We start from the raw sequence: 12,238 nt of genomic DNA on the forward strand, positions 1-12,238 counted from the left end.
TCTCATCCCATGACTATCCTAAATGGCATCGTTACCGGCAGCCTATACAACTCGCTGTACTTCTCTTGTAACCTTGGTTACGAGTTATCTGGACCATCTGAGATTGTGTGTCTGGGTGGTATATGGAATGACACGTCCCCTCTGTGCATTGCCATTGGTATGTAATACTTATATGATGTTTGTTCGAATAATTTCATTCACTGTGTAGAATTCCCAACAAAACTTAATTTGATCAAGCAACAATGCAACAAAATATTAGAGTCTTCCAATATTTCGATGACTGACAACAGCCATCTTCATCTGGGAATGAGGAAAAGTATAAACTTTTGACACCTAGTTTCTGGTTGAAATGTAGACGTTTGATTCCTTAGTTTTTGAATTTTTGTAGCGTTTGTGCTTGTAATTTGAATCCGTCAGGGTACAGCTGTATCTATTACCCAACTGAGTACTCGGGAGAGGGGAGGGGGAGGAGTGTTGCACCCAGAAGGGTTTGTAAAAAAAGGTTTTCATAGCTTTCAAAGCACAAGGTAAGTAGCTAAGACTTTTAGATCCCTGTACACAGTTTATATTAAACGCAAATGGTTTACAGCTAAAACTACGTTCAATATTAATTTCATATTTAACTTACAACCAGAGATGAAATATATATTGATCGATGAAGCATTACCATATGATTATTCAATTCTTTTCAGCATGCTCTCATCCCATGACTATCCTAAATGGCATCGTTACCGGCAGCCTATACAACTCGCTGTACTTCTCTTGTGACTTTGGTTACGAGTTATCTGGATCATCTGAGATTGTGTGTCTGGGTGGTATATGGAATGACACATCCCCTCTGTGCATTGCCATTGGTATGTAATACTTATATGATGTTTGTTCGAATAATTTCATTGACTGTGTAGAATTCTCAACAAAACTTAATTTGATCAAGCAACAGTGCACAAAATATCAGAGTTTCCCAATATTTCTATGACTTACAGCCATCTTCATCTGGGAATGAGGAAAAGTATAAACTCTTGACACCTAGTTTGTGGTTGAAATGTAGACGTTTGATCCCTAGCTTTTTGAATTTTTGTAGCGTTTGTGCTTGTAATTTGAATCCGTCAGGGTACACCTGTACCTATTACCCAACTGAGTACTCGGGAGAGGGGGGGGGGGTGTTGCACGTAGCAGGGTTAGTAAAAATGGGGTTTCAAGGCTTTCAAAGCACAAGGTAAGTAGCTAAGACTTTTGGATCCCTGTACACAGTTTATATTAACCACAAATGGTTTACAGCTAGAACTACGTTCAATATTCATTTCATATTTAACTTGAAACCAGAGATGAAATGAATATTGTTCAATGAAGCATTACAATATGATTATTCAATACTTTTCAGAATGCTCTCATCCCATGACTGTCCTAAATGGCATTGTTACTGGCAGCCTATACAACTCGCTGTACTTCTCTTGTAACCTTGGTTACGAGTTATCTGGACCATCTGAGATTGTGTGTCTGGGTGGTATATGGAATGACACGTCCCCTCTGTGCATTGCCATTGGTATGTAATACTTATATGATGTTTGTTCGAATAATTTCATTCACTTTGTAGAATTCTCAACAAAACTTGATTAGATCAATCAACAGTACAACAAAATATCAGAGTCATAGAATATTTCGATGAATGACAGCCATCTTCATCTGGGAATAAGGCAATGACCTAAAAAAGGTCATGACCTCAAGCCTAAGGTGGGGTAAAAGTTAGAACCGGTTCTTCCGAGATCAGACATCAATGCGGAAAAGTGCTGGTGGCTATGCATACAAATTAACAGGAAGAACACTGAACAGGAATGATGGACCCACTCTAGCTACCAGATCTGTACCTACCATTGCTACGGGGGGGAGACCCGGGGGAACTTGTTGGGTGGACCAGCACCAACACCATCGCCAGGAGCAGCAACACCACCACCATCACCGCCATCACCAAGATTCACCATTACTAGCACCATCACCGAAATTACCAACAGCACTTTCACCTTCACCACCAGTACCACTTGTCACTGCCATCACCAGCACTACTGTCACCACCACCACCACCACCACCACCACCACCACCACCACCATCCCAGCCACCACAATATAGATACACTAGCACCTACATCATCACCAGCCCCAAAATTATCAGCAGCACGTCTGGTACCAGTATCACCATCGCCACCACCACCACCACCACCACCACCAGCACCAGCACCAGCACCACCACCACCACCACCACCACCTGCACCAAAAATACCAGCAGCACATCAGTATCAGCACCAGCACCATCGTCATCATCACTGCCACCACCAAGATGCATCAGCACAATCACCATTATCTACATTACCATCAGCACCTCCACCGGCACTACTTAGGGACCGGTCAGTTTCTTCGGCCTGGGATAGGGGGGGGGGTCATGCTGTTTTGAAAATTGTGGATAGGGGGTCATTGTGTCTTGGACTGTGATGGAAGAAAAAAAAACTTTTCTACAATGGCATATGGCCTTGTCTGAAATGTGGTACGTTGAAATATTTGTTCTTGTCCCAGTTTCTTACATGAATTCTTTAATATTACTTATTAGTTCAAACATAACTATACATATACATATACATGTATTACCTAGCCACCACACTAGTTGCAGAACATGTAATGTAAATGCTTGGCTGTTTCACAATCAATGCTTCACTTATATTGCACTTTGGGGCAAAAGTGAACTTAATGGTTTCGTAATGGCAATCTTCATAGATAGATCACAGGGGACCCAGGAACCGTATGACAAACAAAACAAAACAAACAAGCAAATAAATAAATAAACTATCAGATAAATGACAAATGAACAAGCAAACGAACGACAAGTATAGGGACAAATAAAATAATTAAATAAACCAGCAAATAAACAGATACTCATGGGGTATACTAGATATGTTTTTTTCTATACCCATCACTGTAAAAAAACCACTTATAGTGCTGTCTTGTAAAGCTTGGAAATTATTTTCTGAAAATGTTTGAATAGTCTCAAAATCAGTTACTTTTCAGAGTTAAAAACCCCGTGGGCATAAGATATGTACATATTCCCTTCTCAAGCTTACTCCCCCTACCTTTCACGGCCATGATGCTATTAAACTTCTTTTGGAATATATTTACCCTGTGTAGTCAATAATTATAATCATGATAGTGCTAACCCGGGGTCTTATAATGTAGTTGCAAGACAGTCAAGCAGTCCACACTGAGTCACGATCAAAGAATACCTGTCATGCGAATATTATATGGGGGGGGGGGGGTCATCATGTTTTAGAATTAAGTGATGGGGGGGGGGGAGTTCAGCCTGTTTTTGGTTTCACAAATAGGGGGGTCAGTGACTTTTGTCGGCCCGATTTAAGAATCCACCCCCCCCCCCCCAAGGCTGGAGAAACTGACCCGTCCTATATAGCGCTAGACCCAGCATCACCTATAGCAAAATCACCATCATGATCACCACACTCTGTATCATTGCAACCATCACAACCAGCATTATAAGTATCAACGCCATCCCCACAATCATCAGTACCAGCACCACCAGCACCAGCACCAGCACCAGCACCACCGCCATCACCATCGGGACCACCATCCCACCGGGACCACCCCACTATTACCACCACCACCACCCCACTATCACCACCACCACTGGGACCACCACCACCATCACCCACCACCACCACCACCACTGGGACCACCCCACTATCACAACCACCACCGCCACCACCAACACCACCACCAGCATCACTGCTATCATTATCGCTGTCACCATGTTTACTCCTTTTAATTCTTTCAGGTAATTGGGACTGTGAAACGTTGTACAATAGTGGAATGACAACGAGTGGGGTGTATGATATTCACCAGTTTGTGACGTCACAAGTTTACTGTGACATGGATACTGATGGAGGAGGGTGGACCGTCATGCAACGACGGTTTGACGACTCATTGGATTTCGGACGTACCTGGGACGAATACAAGAATGGCTTTGGTGATGCCAATGGTGAATATTGGTTAGGCAATGACGTCATCCACGAACTAACGACTTCTACCGTACCCTACACCATTCGTTTCAATATGGAGACTTTAACTGGAGACCAACATTGGATACAATTTGCAACATTCTCACTTAGTGATGAAGCCTCGCAATACACGTTGTCTGTTGGAAGTAAAATCGCCGGAGATGCTTTGGCTAGTTCATTCACATATCATAACGGACAGCCATTCTCTGCCACGGATAGAGATAACGATAACAATGTCCAGTATCATTGTGCATATCTGATATCAAGTGGCTGGTGGTACAGATATACGATTAGTGGAACAATGGTCATTAATTGCTACTATTCTGATTTCAATGCACCGTTCACTGCAGGGTGTCCACCCCCTGGCGGTTATGCATATGGCCTGGCATTTGAACCCGTTTATTACTGCCTTGATAAGGTGTCAATGTTGATTAAACGTGCACCGTAACTACACCGGAAAGTATTGTTGCTAATCCGGTCTTACAATACCATGTTTCTTTATTACACGCTGGTGTACTATTTAGTATATATTGAGATAAACCTCTTTAAGGAGAAAACCAATTGATATCGGAAAGAGGGGTAGGAGTGGGGGGTGGAGGAATTGGACACTCTCTCCTTTGGTGGTGCACTGTTTGAAAATAACAACCATTCTTATGAAACTGGACCACCATAAATATCAATTTTCGTTGTAGTACTGCATGCTATTTATGGACATACAACACAAAAAACTTCAACTATCATATTAACATAATACATGTATATGGTGTTCAATGCCGATTTGTTTATCTACTTGTCTTTATATGTGTGGAAGATATAAATTTGTAACTGGGCACCAAATGATATTTGAACAAGGCCTAATAAAAAAGATTGTGTGGTTCCGATTACGCTCAATTATTCTAGAATAGGTGGGGTAGGTATATTTTATTATATATATGTATATTGCGGTTTACAGCACTGTCTTAGCAGATTGATATATATATATATATATATATATTTTTTTTTTTTTTTCTGTGTTGGTGGCGAGTTCAGGTTTTTAGTTGTTTTGTTTTCCAAATGGTCTCTGTGTTGTTTATTTCTTCCTATCAGATGTACAGCCATTACAGATTGGAAGAACATTTTTATTTTTTTTGTCTGTTTCCGCATCCACTATTTCTCGTGAAACTGTTTGCGATTTTATTATTTTTTTTCCTCGAATACGTAAAAGAAAGGGTTTAGGTTTGGCAGTGGAAAACGAGGTGGGGTCGGGTAACCGGAACCAAACAATTACTTTTTTAGGTCTAAACGTCAAAAAGTTTACTAACTTTTGTATTTAGGATTACAAGTAGGTTTTAAACATCAAAAAATGTATCTGATTACTGTAATGTATGGATTGTGTGTTTGGGTAGTTTCTGACCGATTCTCAATTTTACCAGTTCTATAAGATGGGAGTAATATACAGAAAAGTTTCAGTGAATGTTTCGATAGAAGTACAGCAAATTTATATGATCTTGAATTCTGACTATGACTTTGAACTTAAATCGAATAGGTCATATGATAAATTAATGAGTTGCCTGTCTCCCCAAGCATATGAGAGAGACAGACAAACAGAGACAGAGAGAAAAACAGGGAGAGACAGAGACAGAGAGACAGAGACAGAGAGAGATATGACGTTTTTGAGGTTTCAGCATCCTTCAAAATAGTGTCACCGTTACCATGGAAACTGCCTCCTGTGGGTTTGGGCAAGAGAATCCAGAGGGGCAAAAACAGTTTTCTGATGGTCCAGATATTATTACTCTGAACCAAATAAAAAATTGTGTATTTAAAACCATATAAGGTAACTCTTGTTTTAAGCCATTCTTTGGACCTTAGAGTCTTGATCCTGTTGATGTACTTATATTTCCTGGATTCTATTAGATTTAGATTTGAAGTCTATAATTAATCTTGTTTTGGGGACACCCACTAAAAGACAAACTAGATAAGTTTCTGAGTCACAATCAAAGTAATTTCGATATCATTATTCATAATTATAAGTACAAAATTCATTTTTTTCTTGATATCTACTTCGCTGTAATTGCTTGTAGTTTGAGTACTCTTCATGTATTTCAATGTCCATTTGTTCTGAATTTTTGAATAAATGTCTTTGTATCACATTTAGTAGTTTGAGAAGTAACGATTTTGTTTTATGTGTCTGTGACAATCTTGTGGCAGGGATATTGGTTTAGCCGGATGCTATCTGTTCACCTTCCCCCAAGGTAATGTAATATTTCGTTCTGTGTGTGTGTGTGTGTGTGTGTGTGTGTGTGTGTGTGTGTGTGTGTGTATGTGTGTGAGTATGTATGTATGTATGTATGTATGTATGTATGTATGTATGTATGTCAATCTGATTAAAATCCGATGTAGATGTCGGCTAATCGTGCTTTGCTATCTTACCATCGTTATTTAGCTTGAATTGACCTTCGTAGTACATGTTTACATTTTTAGCCTGATCGCGATCAGGCTAAAAAATGTAAACATGTACTACGAAGGTCAATTCAAGCTAAATAACGATGGTAAGATAGCAATGCACGATTAGCCGACATCTACATCGGATTTTAATCAGATTGGTATGTATGTATGCATGTATGCATGCATGTATGTATGTATGTATGCAAGTATGTATGTATGTATGTATGTATGTGTGTGTGTGTGTGTGTGTGTGTGTGTGTGTGTGTGTGTGTGTGTGTGTGTATGTATGTATGTATGTATGTATGTATGTATGTATGTATGTATACAAGTAATAAATGCCGTCCGGGTAAATACACGCCGACGTAGGAGGCGTGTATTGCCAGGATGGCATTTATCTTGTACCCCGGCTAATAATTCGATGGTGTCATATTCTTTCCAGGAAAAACTCCATACACTCATTGTTTATGTTTTGATTTTCGATGAGACACCCTGACGCCAACGTGACTTCCAATCGAAGCTGACACGTGTCAACAAACTGGATACACGCCTGTGTCAACATTCAATATCACACACGTATATCGCTATGTTGCACGACGAAAATAGCAATTACATCCCAATGGACAGAGTATTTCATACCACTATGTATTTGCTTGATATTATTATGCAGGACATTCATACTACAAACTACTCAATACAATCACATCCAACTACAGTGCAATACCGTCCACAATTATTGTGACTTTTTTGTCCATTCCGTCACCATCCCTCTCCTCTGCCCAACTATTACATACTTGCATGATGAGCTAGTATTTTTTCTGTGTATTTCTGTGTATTTTTCAGTACACTTGTCTTCAGTTTCGGATCTATGTCCTCAAATGTCATAACAGCAAACCGTTGCTTTCTCCCTGCCATTATACCGTCTACCTTGCAAGTACAAGTTGTAGTATGTGTATTTTATTCACCTTCTAAATACACTCTGAGGTAATGTTTATTATTACGAAAATAGTGTTCAACTTGTGAACGGAAGTCTTATCTGTTCAGTCACAGGCAGGGGTCATGTTTTTGTTATGATTGTCTGCGTCTAATCACTCTTCCCTGGATGCCATTAATTGGATCTCATACACAGCAAATACACTCCCGCCACCGACATTTGATAAATTTGCTACTCTGCTGATACACCGGTCTTCACGCTTTTCCCTGATTGGTCAATAGCCTCATTTGTAACTGTCAGTCGAAAATTTAACGCCCAGCCGGAGTACAAGTATGTATGTATGTATGTATGTATGTATGTATGTATGTATGTATGTATGTATGTATGTATGTATGTATGTATGTATGTATGAGTGTATGTGTGTCTGTTAATGTCTGTGGACACGATATCTCAAAACGTATCGCACCATTTCTGATAAATTGATACACATTTGCTTTGTTTATGGGAATAGTAAGAACTGATAAGGTTTTGGTAAAGATCCTATGAATATAGATGAGGATATCAACATTGCACAATTAATGATTTTCGCAGGCTTAAGAGTAATATAATTTGCACAATTGTTGGTTTGTTAATTAGGAATTATCTTAAAAAATGAGGTTTCAAATAGAAATGAATATATTTAAGAAATTGGTACATAGCGTGGACGATAATAAAAGCATGTGCCCTATAAATCTTGTTCATGAAGTTTTTTCTTCTATTTTAATAAATCATTTGCATAATTAATGATTTTTGGGAGTTAGGCAAGCTTAGGGAAGCGTCACATTTCATCATTCAGGATCGATTTGTTTTATTTACCGTATAATTTCACTTCTACTGTATCTGCCCGTTCTATTCTCTTTTGTTTATACATAGGGTGACCACCTTCCTCAACGTAAGGATGTATAGATCTGATACAAACTACAAATTGCGAACCAACTATTGCCATATTCTGGTGTATTTATATTTTCTGATATTATACTTATTGTTTAGGAAGCCCGCCGATATCTGTCTATATGTCTCTGTCTGTCTGTCTGTCTGTCTGTCTGTCTGTCTGTCTGTCTGTCTGTCTGTCTGTCTGTCTGTCGCAAACAGCATTGCAAAAAAAGTCTCAACAACACTGGCGAAAAACTGACTCTAAACCATTATGATATTACTTGCTGTCATTCGAAACTCAAATGTGTTACTGAGACTCACAAGAGTTAATTTGAGGTTAGTCTCAGTCGATACACACCAATACAACGAATGCGCTCTTTTCTGGTAAATTATACGTACTACTAATATGAACTTAATTAGGTAAATCAGTGATGCGTATGAATCGTAATTGATTAATCATTGGCCTATCGAAAAATGTATGTTACCTTTCTTTAATAGCAGTAAATAACGTTAGTAGTTTCATACTCCTTGAAACGATTACCGCCTATTTTATGTCACTGTTCACTGGCTCTGTTTGATACAACAATTCAGAAACCAGTAAGAAACGCCACATGCTATACTTTTAGATAGCAAGATTAAACGAATACAGATTCCTGCAACATTTTGTCTAAATGAAATGAACGAACCTGCCACCACCATGCAGACATCAAATGCACTGAGATATCAAAACATTGGCGCCCGTCTGTCTACATCCAGCTGCAGTATATTTAAACGGTTTATTTCATAATAGACAAAATATAGCAAGAAATTGCAATCTTGCTATTTTAGTGTAGAATATGCAGATTTTTTATTGGTTTTAGTGGCTGTATCAAACACAACCGGCCATAAAACCGTAAAATGAAACGGGCAGTGCCTCAGTACTGTTCGGGCAAGGGCTCAAGAGGTGTGAAGCTACTGACTTTGTTTACTTCCCATGCATGATGTATCGCCCCTTTATAATACATTGTAATTATATTTTAGAGAGGTTGTGTGACGCAAGGTTAGTGAAAATGACTTTTTGTCGGCCCTCTAAACATTACAAATATAACTCTGGTGAAATCATCCTGTTTGTTCTTTTAGTAGAACATTTATGTACTACAGTAACTTTTATAATTAGTACAAGTTTACCAGTTTAGGCCACAGTTCAGCAAAAACTTTGTAAACATTGCTGGGCTGATAAAGAAGTGTTTTACATGCAAACAACGAAGTAATATGATGTGTTGTTATGCTTTCAATTTGTATCACCATAACAACAATGGTCATCATTAATAATACTAACCGTGTAGTCTCTCCATTTGTTAGTGAGTGTGAGTGGGTGTCAGCTCCATGGTCACGTGATCACATATGACTAAACAACCCTGTACGTCTCATCTACAAATTCATATACAGTGAATCCAGACAGTATCGTACGTGAAGATTTGCTGCCCTGTCATGTCTTTATCATTGACGGCAATTTATGTTGTCTTAGCTTTGTTCATACGCAGTAAGCTTAGTCATGGCGAAGAAGTCTTATCCGTAACGATGCCTGAAGTACTTGAACGTGTCAGTCACAAGGACTCTAAGTTGATTTCTCACGTCCAAAGAGTTGTAGGACGGTCCCAAAACATACTGCTCTGCGTTGATATGTGTAAGTCATTGGCTAAAGAGTGTACATCTATTAACTATATGCGATGGACCGAAGAGTGTCAAATACTCAAGGAGGGTGTTGTGTCGGACGAACTTCACCCTGAACGCGACTGGACTTATGTGAACTTAACTGATGTGCCAGGTTGGTCGACTGGTGATCTTGGACTGATTAATAAGGTAAAAAGTGGTGGATCTGTAGAGTGGAATTTGAAAAAAAACCCCAAAGTACTTTATGCATTTACTACAAACATTCAAAAATGGATATTTGTCACATGAACTTAGCTAAAATCGAGTGTATTACCTTCCTTAAGTAGTCAAGACTTGTTAGTATTCCTATTAGTGGATTTGGGGTTGGTACTCGGACCAACTTATGTAAGGTTTTCCTTACTAAAAAGGCAAAGAGGTGATGGGGGGGGGGGAATCGAAGACGTTATGTAAACAATTTTAAAGTGGCCATATGGATGAGAATTTGGTATTTATTTTGGATTTTTATTTGATAAAACAGCTTCACTATGTTTTTCTACTTGAAAAAATAATGTGAAATAACATATACCAAGTCCATGTTCACATCTCAACAAACGGCAAAACATTCAACAGTGTGTAAAATGTTTGTTATTGTACATACAATAACAAACTTTTTACACTTTTTGCTTCTTTTTGCAATGTATTGAGTTATGAACATGGACTTGGTATATGTTCTTTCGCATTATATTTTCAAGTAGAAAAACATAGTGAAGCTGTTTTATCAAATAAAAATCCAAAATAAATACCAAATTCTCATCCATATGGCCACTTTAACAGACTTTGACGATGTTGAATTTCAACGTCTACTAGATAGTTTAATAGTTTATAAAAAAACAACACCTACCCCTTAAATTGTCAAAGTGAAAGTGTTATGTATGCCTTTACTAGATAAAATTTACAACTGGATTCGTATATCACCGTTTAAATGATACAGGTGCATTAGAGAATTAATCAAGCACGTACTTTTAAATAACCCCAATCATTTCTTGCTATTCTCTCACCCGTTTCTCGAGGAGATATCTCGGATGAGATTATGTGATCTACATAACTAGAGGAAATCATGTGAAACAAATGTTTTTTATTTCAATACTACAGGAAGTAGAAGTCTTAGAGCAAAATGCCTGTGCTACAGGTTCCTGTGGTGACCATGGTTGGTGTGTCAGTAAGAATGAAGTTGACTACACGTGTGCTTGTCGTGCAGCGCATGGATATGTTGGCGGTGACTGTGAAGTGTCACGTGAGTTATCCACATGTATTGTTGTTGGAGAGTAAACCGATGTTTTTGTATGTATGTATGTATGTATGTATGTATGTAGGTAGGTAGGTAGGTAGGTAGGTAGGTAGGTAGGTAGGTAGGTAGGTAGGTATGTATGTATGTATGTATGTATGTATGTATGTATGTATGTATGTATGTATGTATGTATGTAAGCTTTGCTTTCTAAATAAAACTACATTGTATATAACGTAATAACTTGACCATTACGTCAGATGAATAATTGCAATTGAATTAACAGCTCACTATGATATACAATTGAAGCCATGGCAGTTGAGAAGAAACAATTCGTCACCGGGTTCAATGGAAAACCCTTACTAACATTGATGGCATGAAATAAAAGATATGTTTTAAGAAAAAGTCGTGCTGGGAATTGCTCCCAGCAATTTCTCTTTTTATGCAGAATAATACTCACGTAAACCCAACCACACATTTCTACAGAATTCCATTCAGGTTTTGGGACCACTGGCAGCGTATGAATGTTGCACGCTCCAAATCACGTCACTGTGGAACTGCAAAAGCTTTCCCAGTCAGTCGACAGGCTATGGCGGAGTCACCCAGGCCTGGATACCAGTGGGCTCCGTGCATCTGCGAGCTCCAAATATCGTTACTAACACACGATGCTAAATCCTGTCATCTGGTTCGACAATGTTACATTTTAATCTACCGTGTGAAAAAAGGCGACTATCTACTAAGATAACTAGCTTACGCAAAGACAATGTAGCAATGTTGGTTAGCTTGTTGTCATGTCAGACGATAAAATGTAGCAACATTAGTAAGACTTATATCGAGCCAGACCAAAATTTGTTCATGATTAACTGATTTCCACTGTAACAAAATGTACTTTAAACAGGGGTAACAATTTCCCAAAACTTTGTTGAATTTAAAGCAAATAAGTTTAAAGTAAACTGCACAAGGCAGCATTAAACATCAAAGCGCACCACGTTGATCACATGT

This window comes from Glandiceps talaboti, chromosome 8 (assembly GCF_964340395.1).
Source record: "Glandiceps talaboti chromosome 8, keGlaTala1.1, whole genome shotgun sequence".
NCBI lineage: Eukaryota > Metazoa > Hemichordata > Enteropneusta > Spengelidae > Glandiceps > Glandiceps talaboti.